Genomic DNA, 17,726 nt, shown 5'->3' with positions numbered 1-17,726 from the left:
GAGAAGGTGAAAAGCTTCAAGTTCCTCGGTGTACACATCACCGATAATCTGAAATGGTCCACCCACACAGACAGTGTGGTGAAGAAGCCACAACAGCGCCTCTTCAACCTCAGGAGGCTGAAGATATTCCGCTTGGCCCCTAAGACCTACACAAACTTTTACAGATGTACAATTGAGAGCATCCTGTCGGGCTGTATCACCGCCTGGTACGACAACTGCATCGCCCACAACTGCAGGGCTCTCCAGAGGGTGGTGCGGTCTGCCCAACACATCACCGGGGGCTCATTGCCTGCCCTCCTGGACACCTACAGCACCCGATGTCACAGCAATGCCAAAGCCGATGCCAAAAAAGATCATCAAGAACATAATCCACCCGAGCCACGTCCTGTTCACCCCGCTACCATACAGAAGGTGAGGTCAGTACAGGTGCATTCAAAACTGGAATAGATAGAAGCTGTTTTTCAGTCTATCTCAAGGCAATCAGACTGTTAAATAGCCATCACTAGCCGGCTACCATCTGGTTACTCAACCCTGCAGCTTCGAGGCTGCTGCCCTATGAGCATAGACATTGGATCACTGGTCACTTTAAATGGAACACTAGTCACTTTAATAATGTTTACATACTGCTTTACTCACTTCATATGTATATACTGTATTCTACTGTATTTTAGTCCATGTCACTCAGACATTGCTCACCCCGTTAGTTGGCATTTCTCCTTTGCCAAGATATTCCATCCACCTGACAGGTGTGGCATATCAGGAAGCTGATTAAACAGCATGTTCATTACACAGGTGTACCTTGTGCTGGGGACAATAAAAGGCCACTCTAAAATATGCGGTTTTGTCACACAACACAATGCCACAGTTTTGAGGGAGCGTGCAATTGGCATGAGGAATGTCCATCAGAGCTGTTGCCAGAGAATGTCACCTGTCTGAGACCAGCCACCCAGACAGATGATAAAACTGTGGGTTTGCCCAACCAAAGAATTTCTGCACAAACTGCTAATCTGTGTGCTCATCGTCCTCACCAGGGTCTTGACCTGACTGCAGTTCAACGTCGTAACCAACTTCCGTGGGCAAATGCTCACCTTAGATGGCCACTGGCACCCTGTCAAGTTTTGGCAGTATGTCCAACAAGCCTCACAACCGCAGACCACGTGTATGGCGTCGTGTGGGTGAGCGGTTTGCTGATGTGCCCAATGGAGGCAGTGGGGTTATGATATGGAATAACTTACGGACAACAAAGACAATTGCATTTTATCGATGGCAATTTGAATGCACAAAGATACCTTGACGTGATCCTGAGGCCCATTGTCATTGTTGTTGTCCTGAGGCCCACAAGACATGTCACTCATTGAGCATGTATGACAGACAGCATGTTCCAGTTCCCGCCAATGTCCAGCAACTTCGCACTGCCATTGAAGAGGAGTGGGACAGCATTCCACAGGGCGCAGTAAACAGCCTGATCAACAATATGCGAAGGAGATGTGTTGCGCTGCATGAGGAAATTGGTGGTCACACCAGATACTGACTGGTTTTCTAGTATACAATGTCCAAGACGTCTGGCAAACAATCAGAAACATGATGTTGCACAACTTTCAGATATTCTATTGCCAAGGGCTAACCATACATTTTAGTTTTCCTTTGCAAAATGTTTGAAGATATTTTTCATTGTGTGCACTAATGCAGGGTTTCCCAACCCTCTCCTCGGGGACCACCTGACGTGTCATATATGTGTTGTAACCTCAAACTGGTACAGCTGATTCCAATAGCCAACTATCTCCAAGTCCGTGACTAATAGAATCAGGTGTGCCAGTTCAGGGCTACAACACATTTGTGAAACATCTGGTTGTCCCCGAGGAGACAGTTGGGAAGTATTAATGAACATGACCCACCTCAAGGGCCTTACTCTTTATTACAAAATCTCCAAACAACATGTAGTAACTACTCATCAATAGAGGGTACTAATGTCCCAAATCTCCAAACAACATGTAGTAACTACTCATCAATAGATAATGTCCCAGGGCCTTTTTATACTTGACACTGCAAAAGTTATTGGAGGTCCCTGAAAGAGATCATTGAAGGGAATCGGAGGAGCCTAAAGCCTTGGGGAATCAGAGGAGCCTAAAGCATTGGGGAATTGGAGAAGCCTAAAGCATTGGGGAATTGGAGAAGCCTAAAGCATTGGGGAATTGGAGGAGCCGAAAGCATTGGGGAATTGGAGAAGCCTAAAGCATTGGGGAATCGGAGGAACCTAAAGCATTGGGAATTGGAGAAGCCTAAAGCATTGGGGAATCGGAGGAACCTAAAGCATTGGGGAATTGGCGAAGCCTAAAGCATTGAGGAATCGGAGAAGCCTAAAGCATTGCCGAAACAGTTAACCTCTCCACCCTAGCATATTTATAGACAACGTGTGTGAGTGTTTTAGGATCACGGCTGTACTCAGCAAGGGCTTCCCCTGGAAGGAAGTGTGTATGGACTACCATAAATTACAGCTCAGTGCGACAGAAAGCTCTCCACAAATACAGTTCAGAGTAATAGCCAGTCGTCCTCACTGAGCTCTTTGCCTCAGCAGCTCTGGGTGCCAGAAAGCTCTCCACATATACAGTTCAGAGTAGTAGCCAGTCGTCCTCACTGAGCCCTTTGCCTCAGCAGTTCTGGGTGCCAGAAAGCTCTCCACATATACCGTTCAGAGTAGTAGCCAGTCGTCCTCACTGAGCCCTTTGCCTCAGCAGTTCTGGGTTCCAGAAAGCTCTCCACACATACAGTTCAGAGTAGTAACCAGTCGTCCTCACTGAGCCTTCTGCCTCAGCACTGCATTCCTACTGGATCTCCTATTCCTCTCAAGCTTCAGGTGACTCCTCAAATGAAGGAACCAGCAGCCAGGTGAAACAGGAAGCTGGTACTGTGTCCAGATGCATCATTCAAACAAAAACATAAGCCAGTGACAGAACTCGGCGGTCCCGTTCTGTGAGCTTGTGTGGCTTACCACTTCACGGCTGAGCCGTTGTTGCTCCTAGACGTTTCCACTTCACAGTAACAGCACTTACAGTTGGCCAAGACAGCTCGATTAGGGCAGGTATTTTACGGTGCCACATTGAAAGTCACTGTAGTCACTTCAGTAAGACCATTCTTCTGCCAATGTTTGTCTATGGAGATTACATTGCTGTATGCTCGATTTTATACACCCGTCCACAATGGGTGTGGCTGAAATAGCCGAATCCACTAATTTGACAGTACCTGTCCAAAGTTTGGACACACCTACTCATTCAAGGGTTTTTCTTTATTTTTACTATTTTCTTCGTCGTAGAATAACAGTAAAGATATCACAACTATGAAATAACACATACTGTATGGAATCATGTCGTAACCAAAAAAGTGTTAAACAAATCAAAATATATTTTATATTTGAGATTCTTCAAAGTAGCCACCCTTTGCCTTAATGACAGCTTTGCACAATCGTGGCATTCTCTCAACCAGCTTCATTAGATAGTCACCTGGAATGCAGCAAGAGGGAAGTGGATTATGAATAGGTTGAAAGAGGAAGCATTAACTACTTGAGAAAGGAAGGTTATCTAAGATAGTCAGTCTGTGTACTACATTCTTGTAGCTATTAGAAAGCTATTAGGGTGATTCCTCAAGAAACTAGAAAAAAAGACCATGATTTTGGGGGATTATCACAACATTTAATCCATAGAAGGGTCATTTGGAAGAAGGATTGTTGACATATATTTGACATTTGTATCTTAAAGCATAATTGAGAAATAAATAATTTAAGTTGGAACATTTGTAACATTTAATGACCCTGTTAAAAATCAGGTATGTGGTTATCGAAAATGGCTGAACAGAACATGAGAGGCGGGGAGTGTTTTGTATAACTCCATACAAGTTAATTTGCTAAGTTTCATTGAAATTGTTGACATGTTGGCTTAGATGTGATGGTAGAAAGATGTTTTATGTAACACTGAGCATTGATCAATGCCTTCATAAGAAGCCGGTGGCCACCAGCTTCTTAATGTTTTGCTATACTGTACCTAATGAACACAACCCTGATTCCAATCCAACAAGTTGAGTACAACATTATTTAGATGATTGCAATATTAAAGTTTACTGTTATTATGACTGTTTGATATAGTATTACTTTTTGGTACATGGCCCTGACAGTGGGATAAATTGCAGGACAATGAAGCAGAGGTTCCCACTATGGAGATTAAGGCTATTACCAAAGCAGCAGTTAAACTGGACAACCTTCTATTCAACACTTATTCAACTCATTCACAAGCAGACAGGAACACTTTCCAAATACCCCATGATTTAAATCAGTCTTCCAATTTTGCTACAGAATGTGAAGTGTTCCACTTCTAAACATTGATCATTGGTGGGTCCATCTGTATGGTCATATCCTCTGGCGCAAATGGCAGCAGATCTTCCAATAAAGCAAAGCCAAAATGACCTTAGATATATCGCTGTGGAAACTGGATGTATTTCTGACACACCCGTTTCTGAACATGGCCATATTGGGATTGTAAATGATCTGTGGCTTTAGTTTGCTTCGACTGTATTGGGATCAAATTGGAGTTTCAAGAACAGTTCAGCAGGTTTGATACCATCTCTATGACGCAGGGTCATGAAGCATGAAGAAATCCCAAATGACTTTAGGCTGCCAGGTTCGGAACACGGCCATGGTTGGAGAAGGTCACTGATGGGGTAATAATTGTGGACTTGTTTGTCCAAAGATCTGTACAACTTGCTGAAAAACACAACAGCTCCCCATTTAATCCAAGTGTTTATCCTTGTAAATGTATTAGATTAATATTACATTGAGCCCTCCATTGACTTCACACTGCATGCTGAAAGGTGAAGACCTCATACCTTTACTGTGGACCACAGAGAGATCTGATACAGGCCAGCACATTATTTTGACCTTATTAGTCAACCAGCAACCACATTGCTGACACCATAATAGATTTACAGCAAGACATGTGACCTGGAAAATAAAATCTGATTTAAACGAGCCAAGCTTGGATGTTTTGTGGGTCCATGGCACAGCATGTGACATACCACATCCAGATTTAGATTTTTAATGGGTATGACATTTTAATGGATTGAATCATGTAAAAAAAAATGCTGACGTGAGCCAAGGCACTGGGGTGTCTCAGGCCAACTACTTTGCAGGTCATTTTACAGAACAAAATGTATTGGATCAGCAGTTACTATCCGATCCCCCCCAAGGCCCTGCTAAAATACAAATGTACAATAACCATTTTACAATGACAGTTTACTACATAGCTTAATGACATCTGACAGTTAATAACAGCATATCAGGGGCCTTCAACTCCTGTTCTGGACAGCCCATCCACATGTCGTGCAGGCTTTTATTCCACCCCAGCACTAACACAGTGGTTTCAGCTGAATCAAATGATCATAACCTTCAATTTAGCCCTGAATTACTAGAAATCAGGTTGGGATTCCTCAGCCAATGAAGAAGAATATAATTGACTACTCTAAAATGGAGATCGCCTCAATGGCACTGCCCATGCGGTCACAGACACTATAATGGCACAGATACAAATATGAGTCCTCTGTCTATCTGTTGTTAACACGCATGTCTGCCCTCTCATTGGCTGAAATGGTCCCACCTAATCTTGCCTCCTCCCACCTGCCTTCCATCTTTGAAGACAATTCCATTGTTAGAGTGGTCATGCAAATTTCTTGTCAATGTAAACATTCTTTGGCAAAATCAACTTGTTGTAAAGGGTCATGCCACTCCTACAGGACTCCCAATTGCTCCTAATTACGCCCCTATCCTCCAAACCTGTTACCACTCCCCAATCACCTCTCCTCTGCCTTTTTACACCCCTTTCATTTCCATATAGAAGTGGTTCACTGCACTCAGTTAGGATAAACGTCCCACTTGTTTTCACTGTACATCTATTATCTATTAAAGTCCCAACACCAGCTGTACACACGTGATACGTATCCTTGATAAGTCACACTGCAAAAGGGTAGACTATTGGCCTAACCCACTAAATGACAAGCTATTGTATCATGGGAAGTGGTTTGTCTAACATTTTAAAATACAACGATACAGTGCTCACTGCATTGTGAGAAGACCATGGCAGTAAAGTCAGATGAGGTCTTTGTAGCCAAATGCACAGTTGTCTAGTTGGGTATGACAGCTGTACATATTCCTCTGACACTGATCTAAGGTCAGTTTTATCCCGGAGGGTAAACTTCTGCCCAGAGCAAGTTTGGAGCTTAGAGAAACATCTCCCTCAAATACAAAAATACAGGGCATAGATCATGCAAGATCTTTGCACATTAAAATAACTTAATGTCATAAACATTTAGTCTGCATGGTGCTAATGTTCTCTCCACCCACAAACACGGCAAGTAAATATATTGTCTAATAACAGTGGTATCGGTGCCAGAATTAGGCTGCGTTGGCAGATATACCAAACAATAAACCTTGGCTGCAGTGAAGATGAGAGCACAGTCCAAGAAATGAAAAGGCTTTGATGGGGTCCTTCCAGATGGTCAGAGCCCTGCTCAACTAGTGAATCCAGCAGATTCCCCCTATGAGGTTTCTTTAAGGTTATCTAAGCAATAACAATAACCCTAGAGAGGTAACAAATAAATACAGTCCGTTTGGAAAGTATTCAGACCCCTTGACTTTTTCCACATTTTGTTACGTTAACGCCTTATTCTGAAATGGATTAAATTACTTTTTTTGCCTCATCAATCTACACACAATACCCCATAATTGTAACGTCAGGAGAATGATGGGTGTAGAGTCAGGCGCAGAGAGAGCAGAAGTTTTACGGGAACAAAACGCTTTAATGTCCACAGTGAAAACAGGAACAGGTACAAAAGGGGTGACGCCAAAACACAGGCGCAAACAGAACCCACAGACCACTGTTTAATTAAACTGGACAGCGAAAAACCCACAATCAAAATAATCCACTCCCGACATAACATGAACACAAAATAAGCCCGCACAAACACTAGCGGGCGAAACGAACCTAAATAGTACACCTCCCAAAACCCCAACAAGAAACAGGTGAAAACAATTAGACAGACATAAACGAAAAGGAAAAAGGGATCGGTGGCAGCTAGTAGACCGGCGACGACGACCGCCGAGCGCCACCCGAACGGGAAGGGGAGTCACCTTCGGTAGTATTCGTGACAGTACCCCCCTCCTGACGCGCGGCCCCCGCAGCGCGACGACCCCGGGGGCGAGGTGCAGGGCGATCCGGATGGAGGCGATGGAATTCCCTTAGTAGACTTGGATCCAATATATCCCCCACCGGGACCCAGCACCTCTCCTCCGGCCCGTACCCCTCCCAGTCCACGAGGTACTGCAGGCCCCTCACCCGGCGTCTGGAGTCCAGTATGGACCTTATCGTGTACGCCGGGGACCCCTCTATGTCCAGAGGGGGCGGAGGGACCTCCGGAACCTCACCTTCCTGCATGGGACCAGCTACCACCGGCCTGAGGAGAGACACATGAAACAAGGGGTTAATACGATAATACGAAGGAAGTAACAATCGATAACACACCTCGTTTATTCTCCTCAGGACTTTAAATGGCCCTACACACTGCGGACCCAGCTTCCGGCAGGGCAGGCGGAGGGGCAGGTTTCGGGTCGAGAGCCAGACCCTGTCCCCCGGTGCAAACACGGGGGCCTCACTGCGGTGACGGTCAGCGCTCTTCTTCTGCCGTCCACTCGCCTGACGCAAAGACTCCTGGACGGCTCTCCAGGTCTCCTTAGAGCACTGCACCCACTCCTCCACCGCAGGAGCCTCGGTCTGGCTCTGATGCCATGGTGCCAGAACCGGCTGTTACCCCAACACACACTCAAATGGTGACATGTTGGTAGAGGAGTGGCTTAGTGAGTTCTGGGCAATCTCTGCCCAGGGGATGTATCTTGACCACTCCCCTGGCCGGTCCTGGCAATATGACCGCAGAAACCTACCCACCTCCTGGTTCACTCTCTCCACCTGCCCATTACTCTCCGGGTGATACCCCGAGGTCAGGCTGACCTAGACCCCCAGATGCTCCATAAACGCCTTCCATACTCTGGACGTGAACTGGGGACCCCGATCAGAAACGATATCCTCGGGCACCCCGTAGTGCCGGAAGACATGGGTAAATAGTGCCTCCGCAGTCTGCAGGGCCGTAGGGAGACCGGGCAACGGGATAAGACGGCAGGACTTAGAGAACCGATCCACAACGACCAGGATCGTAGTGTTCCCCTGAGACACGGGAAGATCAGTAAGAAAATCCACCGATAGATGGGACCACGGCCGTTGTGGAACGGGGAGGGGTTGTAATTTCCCTCGTGGCAAATGTCTAGGAGCCTTACTCTGGGCGCACACCGAACAGGAGGAGACATAGAATCGCACATCTCTCACCAAGGTAGGCCACCACTACTTCCCTCTAAGACTTCGCACTGTCCTTGAAATACCCGGGTGACCTGACGAGGGTAGACTATGATCCCATCGAATCAATTGATCACGAACAGCGAGCGGCACATACCTACGACCCTCCGGGCACTGTGGAGGCGCAGGTTCCGCCCTTAGTGCCCGCTCGATGTCCGTGTCCACCTCCCATACTACCGGTGCTACCAGCTTAGCCGCCGGAATGATGGGAGTAGGATCGATGGACCGGTCATCAGTGTCGTATAGTCGGGACAGCGCGTCGGCCTTAGTATTGAGGGAACCTGGTCGATACGAAATCGTAAAACGAAATCGGGTAAAGTACATGGCCCACCTTGCCTGACGAGGATTCAGTCTCCTGGCTGATCGGACATACTCCAGATTCTGGTGGTCGGTCCAGATGAAAAAAGGGTGCTTAGCCCCCTCAAGCCAGTGTCTCCACACCTTCAGAGCCTTGACCATGGCCAACAACTCCCTATCCCCCACATCATAATTCCACTCCGCTGGCCCGAGCTTCTTAGAAAAAAAGGCACAGGGGCGGAGCTTCGGTGGCGTACCCGATCGCTGGGAGAGCACAGCCCCAACCCCAGCCTCGGATGCGTCCACCTCAACTATGAACGCCAAAGAGGGGTCAGGATGCGCCAACACTGGCGCGTCGGTGAACAGCGCCTTCAAACGACAGAAAGCTCTCTCCGCCTCTGCGGACCACTGCAAGCGCACCGGGCCCCCCTTCAGCAGTGAGGTAATAGGGGCCGCCACCTGACCAAAACCCCGGATAAACCTCCGGTAGTAATTGGCAAACCCTAAGAACCGCTGCACCTCCTTTACCGTGGTCGGAGTCGGCCAATTACGCACGGCTTTTACGCGGTCATCCTCCATTACCATCCCCGAGGTGGAAATGCGATAACCCAGGAAGGAAACGGCTCGTTTGGAAAACTCACATTTCTCTGCCTTCACGTACAGGTCATGCTCCAGCAGTCGCCCAAGAACCTTGCGCACCAGAGACACATGCTCGGCGCGTGTAGCGGAGTAGATCAAGATGTCGTCAATATTCACCACTACACCCTGTCCGTGCAGGTCTCTGAGAATCTCATCAACAAAGGATTGAAAGATGGCTGGAGCATTCTTCAACCCGTACGGCATGACGAGGTACTCATAATGGCCAGATGTGGTACTAAACGCGGTTTTCCACTCATCTCCCTCCCGAATACGCACCAGATTATATGCGCTCCTGAGGTCCAATTTTGTGAAGAATCGCGCCCCGTGAAATGATTCCACCGCCGTAGCGATGAGAGGTAGTGGGTAACTAAAACCCACAGTGATGGAATTTAGACCTCGATAATCAATACACGGACGCAAACCACCCTCCTTTTTCTTCACAAAAAAGAAACTCGAGGAGGCGGGTGACATGGAGGGCCGAATGTACCCCTGTCCCAGAGCCTCCGTGATGTATGTCTCCATAGCCAACGTCTCCTCCTGGGACAACGGATACACGTGACTCCTGGGGAGTGCAGCGTTTACCTGGAGGTTTATCACGCAATCCCCCTGTCGATGGGGAGGTAATAGGGTCGCCTTCCTCTTACTGAAGGCGATAGCCAAATCGGCATACTCAGCAGGAATGCGCACGGTGGAAACCTGGTCTGGACTCTCCACCGTTGTCGCACCGATGGAAACTCCTAAACACCTGCCTGAACACTCATCAGACCACCCCTGGAGAGCTCCCTGTCTCCACGAAATCGTAGGATTGTGAATAGCCTGCCAGGGAATCCCTAACACCACCGGAAACGCAGGTGAATCAATAAGGAACAGACTAATCCGCTCCTTATGATTTCCCTGCGTCATCATATCCAGAGGTATCGTGGCCTCCCTGACCAGCCCTGACCCTAATGGTCGACTATCTAAGGAGTGCACGGGGAAAGGGGGGTCTACCTTGACTAGCGGAATCCTCAACCTCTGAGCGAGTCCGCGATCAATAAAATTCCCCGCTGCGCCTGAATCGACTAGCGCCTTATGCTGGAGAGATGGGAAAAACCTTAGAAAATAGATTAACAAAAACATGTGACCAACAAGAAGCTCTGGGAGAGTGTAGTGCTGACTCACCTGAGGTGACCGAGGAGTGTTCTGCCTGCCCTCTCGACTCCCAGATGGACTCCTCCAGCACCGACCGGAAGTGTGCCCTCTCCGGCCACAATGGGTACAGGAGGAGCCTCCTCCTCCGGTCTCCCTAGACGCAGCCCCTCCTAGCTCCATAGGAATGGGAGCGGGGGGGGCAGGAGGTGGAACTGACAGGACCCTCTCAGAACGTCCGCGAGCAGCCAGCAGATGGTCTAGCCGGATTGACATGTCGATCAGCTCATCCAAGCTGAGCGTAGCGTCCCGACAAGCCAGCTCTCTGCGGACCTTAGGCTACACCTGTAGTGGTCTATCAGGGCCCTGTCGTTCCACCCTGCTCCAGCAGCCAAAGTACGGAAATCCAACGCAAAATCCTGGGCGCTCCTCGTCCCCTGCCGGAGATGGAACAACCTCTCACCAGCCGCTCGGCCATCCGGGGGATGATCAAACACAGCCCGGAAACGGCGGGTGAACTCCAGGTAGTGACCCCTCGCTGAGTCGGGTCCATTCCATACGGCGTTGGCCCACTCCAGGGCCCTACCCGACAGGCAGGAAACGACAGGCAGGAAACACAACCCACAGACCACTGTTTAAATAAACTGGACAGCGAAAAACCCACAATCAAAATAATCCACTCCCGACGTAACATGAACACAAAATAAGCCCGCACAAACACTAGCGGGCGAAACGAACCTAAATAGTACACCTCCCAAAACCCCAACAAGAAACAGGTGAAAACAATTAGACAGACATAAACGAAAAGGAAAAAGGGATCGGTGGCAGCTAGTAGACCGGCGACGACGACCGCCGAGCGCCACCCGAACGGGAAGGGGAGTCACCTTCGGTAGTATTCGTGACACATAATGACAAAGTCAAAACAGGTTTTTAGAATTTGTTCCACATTTATTAAAAATACAAAAACAGAAATACCTTATTTACATAAGTATTCAGACCCTCTGCTATGAAACTCGATATTGAGCTCAGGTGCATCCTGTTACCATTGATCATCATAGAGCTGTTTCTACAACTTGATTTCAGTCCACCTGTGGTAAATTCAATTGATTGGACATTATTTGGAAAGGCACACACCTGTCTATTTAAGGTCCCACAGTTGACTGTGCATGTCAGAGCAAATACCAAGCCATGAGGTCGAAGGAATTGTCTATAGATCTCCGAGACAGGATTGCATTGAGGCACAGATCTGGGGAAGGGTACCAAAAAGGTACCCAAGAACACAGTGGCCTCCATCATTATTAAATGGAAGAATTTTGGAACCACCAAGACTACCTAGAACTGGTCGCCGGGCCAAACTGAGTAATCGGGGGAGAAGGTCCTTGGTCAGGGAGGTGACCAAGAACCCAATGGTCACTGACAGATCTCCAGAGTTCCTCTGTGGGGATGGGAGAACCTTCCAGAAATACAACAATCTCTGCAGCACTCCACCAATCAGGCCTTTATGGTTGAGTGGCCAGGCAGAAGCCTCTCCTCAGTAAAAGGCACATGACAGCCCGCTTGGAGTTTGCCAAAAGGCACCAAAAGGACTCTCAGACCATGCAAACAAGATTCTCTGGTCTGATGAAACCAATATTGAATTATTTTCCCTGAATGCCAAGCTTCACATCTGGAGGAATCCTGGCACCATCCCTACGGTGAAACACGGTGGTGGCAGCATCATGCTGCGGGATGTTTTTCAGCGGCAGGGACTTGGAGACTAGTCAGGATCAAGGGAAAGATCAACGGAACAAAGTACAGAGAGATCCTTGATGAATACCTGCTCCAGAGCGCTCAGGACCTCAGACTGGGGAAAAGGTTCACCTTCCAACAGGACAACGACCCTAAGCACACAGCCAAGACAATGCAGGCATGGCTTCGTGACAAGTCTCTGAATGTCCTTGAGTGGCCCAGCCAGAGCCCGGACTTGGACCCAATCTAACATCTCTGGAGAGACCTGAAAATAGCTGTGCAGCGACGCTCCCCATCCAACCTGACAGAGCTTGAGAGGATCTGCAGAGAAAAATGGGAGAAACTCCCCAAATACAGGTGTCCCACGCTTGTAGTGTTATACCCAAGAAGACTTGAGTCTGTAATCGCTGCCAAAGGTGCTTCAACCAAGTACTGAGTTTGTGTGTAGATTAATGAGGGGGGGGAAACTATGTAATCAATTTTAGAATAAGGCTGTAACGTAACAAAATGTGGAAAAAGTCAAGGGGTCTGAATACTTTCCGAATGCACTGTAAATACATACAAGAATACAAATAAATGAAATGGATGGCGTTTAAACCCATTCTGACACAAAGAGAAGAGTCAGGTGTGAGAGATAGAGACCTACACAGTCTATACATGCACATGCACTTTGCTGTATGTTTGCTATAGGCGCAAACTTGGGAACACCTACAAAATAATTTCCTTCTCTGTTACGGACATGTTCATTTTTTGATACCTTTTTTTGAAACCTTTTCCAGAACAGGACACATGCTGATGCAGTTTGGAATACATGGCATAACCAATATCTTTCAGTGTTTTTGTTTTTCCTGTAACCCCCCCAAAAAGTGCCCTTCAATCTGGGATTTAAAATCATCAATCAGAATGAAATGATCCAGCTTTGAATCCTTTTGCAAAATGTTCCACGATGATGGGGCATCAAAGCTAAAAGCACCTGTGTGTTATCAGAGTTTAACCCCCCCCTGCTCTTCATTAAGTACCTGTGTGTTATCAGAGTCCACCCCCCCTGCTCTTCATTAAGTACCTGTGTGTTATCAGAGTTCAACCCCCCCTGCTCTTCATTAAGTACCTGTGTGTTATCAGAGTTCAACCTCCCCCCTGCTCTTCATTAAGTACCTGTGTGTTATCAGAGTTCAACCTCCCCCCTGCTCTTCATTAAGTACCTGTGTGTTATCAGAGTTCATCCCCCCTGCTTTTCATTAAGTACCTGTGTGTTATCAGAGTTTAACCCCCCTGCTCTTCATTAAGTACCTGTGTGTTATCAGAGTTCAACTCCCCCCCCCCCCCCGCTCTTCATTAAGTACCTGTGTGTTATCAGAGTAAACCCCCCTGCTCTTCATTAAGTACCTGTGTGTTATCAGAGTTCAAGCCCCCCTGCTCTTCATTAAGTACCTGTGTGTTATCAGAGTTTAACCCCCCTGCTCTTCATTAAGTACCTGTGTGTTATCAGAGTTCAACTCCCCCCCCCCCCCGCTCTTCATTAAGTACCTGTGTGTTATCAGAGTTTAACCCCCCTGCTCTTCATTAAGTACCTGTGTGTTATCAGAGTTCAACCCCCCTGCTCTTCATTAAGTACCTGTGTGTTATCAGAGTTCAACCCCCCCCTGCTCTTCATTAAGTACCTGTGTGTTATCAGAGTTTAACCCCCCTGCTCTTCATTAAGTACCTGTGTGTTATCAGAGTTCAACCTCCCCCTGCTCTTCATTAAGTACCTGTGTGTTATCAGAGTTCAACCTCCCCCTGCTCTTCATTAAGTACCTGTGTGTTATCAGAGTTCAACCTCCCCCTGCTCTTCATTAAGTACCTGTGTGTTATCAGAGTTCAACTCCCCCCCCCCCCGCTCTTCATTAAGTACCTGTGTGTTATCAGAGTAACCCCCCCTGCTCTTCATTAAGTACCTGTGTGTTATCAGAGTTCAACCTCCCCCCTGCTCTTCCTGAACTTCCAATGGAATTTTTTGTGTTGTTTTGTTCCTAACTTATTAGGTTCCAGAACTGTAGAATATTTCATATCTGTATCTACTCAAGGTGTAGTAACTGCCCTCTCTGATATCTGTGTTAGAATAGGCAGTCTTTAATAAACACATGCTTTCTAAGATGGCCTCTTGTATTCCTATCTTTACACTGTATAAATAAGTGCTCCGCTCTGCACATTACAGACCCCAGGTCCCTTAACTCATCATTCCAATAAGGCTTGTTCAGCTTGTAAACTTTCCTGACTTGGGGGTGTATTCTTTATTCACATCATTTTTTTACCATTTCAGAGTATATGATATCGCAAAATGTTTCATACCCCACTTCTACATCAAATTGTGTTTCTCAACATCCAAGCTGTCATTTGATGAGTTCTCTCAGTGTGCCATTTCAGACCATAGGAAATCATTTGGCACATTTATTTTCATACATTTAGTCCTTTGTTGGGTATGTATATTTTGCCCTGAGTGAAGCTCAGTTATCGCTCAGAAAATGTATGGCCAACAGAAAAGGTCATAAATAAAGGTCATCATTGAAGCCAGCTCAGCTGCTCAGCGGTTAACTTCAGAGTGTAATTAAAGTTTGAGACAGTTATATCGCAGTCAGCAATATGAGTGGATAAGATTATTGAAATACTGTACTGCTGATATGTAAGTCCTAAGAATCCTACTGGACCGTTTTAGCCAACTGAAATGTGAGACAAATAAAAGCACTTCTAGAATCTTCAATAGGACATGGGTCGTTCCAGATCATGAGTCCCTTTTGGGTAGTGAAACTTGGCGAATGAAAACGTTTTATTTCACCTAATTTTAACATTCCGTCACAAAGAGAACATGTTCAACTTAATAAAACACATGTTTTCCCATCTCAAGAGGTTCAACTAAATAAATACTATAGTAAGAGACTCTTAAATAAGGTAACAGGGTGGACCTTAACAAGTTGGAGGTTTTCATCTGAAATCAGCCACGAATCCCCTCGTGACAAGCTTGCTGTGTGCAACAGGGAAGGGCAATTGAATGCAAGCTTCACAAAAATGTGTTTATTGTTGAAACATTTCTAGCCTGTCTATCTAAGGGTAACGGGGTTGACGTGTTATGCTCGATCCATTCCGTTTTCCACCACAAAACACCAGAAAATGGCCAAAAAGAGAAGAACTAGCTCACCTGCTTTTACACAAAGATTTGACTATTAGATGTTCAATGTTTGCTTTGAAAAAAATAACAGATTCATGAATCACATGAAATAAATAATAATCTTCCAAAATGTATTTGTCAAAGCAACAAAACAACTAGCAATGATACAATTATGATGAAAACTTGGAGACATTTTGGGGTTAAGGAGGTTAAAATCTTCCTAGAAGTCACAGAGGGCACACATAGGGACATTCCAAAATGCATGAATTTTTGGCACTTTAGCAAGTCTTTATTTATATTAGAAATCAGAGCATTTCATTTAATATAACAGGCTTTTAAAAGCAATATTGGTGCACAATTTCTACTTAAAATGTCAAAGGGATGCTAAAGGGACTCATATCGACTGTCAAACTCGAGATAAATACACTACATGACCAAAAGTATGTGGACACCTGCTCGTCGACCATCTCATTCCAAAATAACCGGCACTAATATGGAGTTGGTCTCCCCTTTGCTGCTATAACAGCCTCCACTCTTCTGAGAAGGCTTTCCACTAGATGTTGGAACATTGCTGCTGGGACTTGAAGTTGGGAGATTAGCCCTGGCTTGCAGTCGGCGTTCCAATTCATCCCTAAGGTGTTCGATGGGGTTGAGGTCAGGGCTCTGTGCAGGCCAGTCAAGTTCTTCCACACCCATCTCGACAATCCACTTCTGTATGGACCTTGCTTTGTGCACGGGGTCATTGTCATACTAAAACAGGAAAGGGCATTCCCCAAACTGTTGCCACAGCCCGAACCATGAAAAAGAGCCCCAGACCATTATTCCTCCTCCACCAAACTTTACAGTTGGCACTATGCATTCAGGCAGGTAGCGTTCTCCTGGACTCCTCCAAATCCAGATTTGTCCGTCAGACTGACAGATGGTGACGCGTGATTCAACACTCCAGAAAACGCTTTTCCTCCAATGGCGGCAATCTTTACACCACTCCAGCCGACGCTTGGCATTGTGCATGGTGATCTTAGGCTTGTGTGCGGCTACCATGGAAACCCATTTCATGACCTCCTGAAAAAAAGTTATTGTGCTGACGTTGCTTCCAGATGCAGATTGGAACTCGGTGGTGAGTGTTGCAACCGAGGACAGACTATTTTTACACGCTTCAGCACTCAGCAGTCTAATTCTGTGAGCTTGTGTGGCCTACCACTTTGCGGCTGAGCCGTTGTTGCTCCTAGACGTTTCCAATTCACAATAACTGCACTTGTTGACCTGGGCAGCTCTAGCAGGGGAGAAACTTTATGAACGGACTTGTTGGAAAGGTGGCATCCTATGACGGTGCCACGTTGAAAGTCACTGAGCTCTTCAGTAAGGCCATTCTACTGCCAATGTTTGTCTATGGAGATTGCATGGCTGTGTTCTCCTGTCAGCATTGGATGTGGCTGAAACAGCCGAATGCATTCATTTGAAAGGATGTCCACATACTTGTATGTATATATAATATATTATAATATATATATAATTTAACTACACATTAGATTTAACAGTTTTATGAGCTTTAATTGACAGCCTAAATGTTTATTTTCTAGCCTTTAAATATTAATTTAATATGGTTCCACCAGGGTGATAAATCAAACTGAGCAAAGCACGAGGTAACGGCCATCTACGTCACAAGCATGAGGTGAGGAGACAGTTCAGATGTGTTTACAAGCTAAATAATAGAAATAATAGGTGAACATATATATAAAGTTGTTGATGAGGATTAATGCCACTAAAATGGAACTAAATAAAGTCAGATTAGATTTAATGAAAACTATTTTAGTTGTAGTGGGGCAACATGGACTCACTCCATTACAGTATATGAGGTTCAGTAGAAGTATCATTGGGATAATTCAAACTTTTGATATTGTCATAATTATTAGTAATGACATCTCTCATTTATGTAAATTCAGAGACAAATATGACACTAAAAAGTAATGTAATGGGAGTGTGGTGCTCCTGGAAGTGGGAGGTGCTAGTGAGACACAGAAATAAACAGGTCTCTCATCCAATCCATTTCCTTTCCCAGAGTGGTCCATAATTAACTTTTGCTTGGTTAGCACTTCCAACCAGATATAAGGAGGCTGAGGCCCCAGCATCCATAAGTCAGATACCTTCTTCCTCTGTGGTAAGACCTCTCCACCTCCTAAGATGTTTACATTTGTCTAATTTTTGTACTCAGCATCTGACAGGTAGCTAACTGCACTGTTTCAATTGACTTCTGCATTTCTCTTGTAAGTTTCGACAATATGCAAACAAGTAGCATTTATTTAAAAATATGTATTTTTTTACTTTGTGTTTTACTTCAAATCTGTAAC

The sequence above is a fragment of the Salvelinus namaycush genome, chromosome 2 (genome assembly GCF_016432855.1).
Source record: "Salvelinus namaycush isolate Seneca chromosome 2, SaNama_1.0, whole genome shotgun sequence".
Lineage (NCBI taxonomy): Eukaryota > Metazoa > Chordata > Actinopteri > Salmoniformes > Salmonidae > Salvelinus > Salvelinus namaycush.
The sequence above is the reverse complement of the archived record's forward strand: the minus strand, read 5'-3'. Positions refer to the sequence as shown.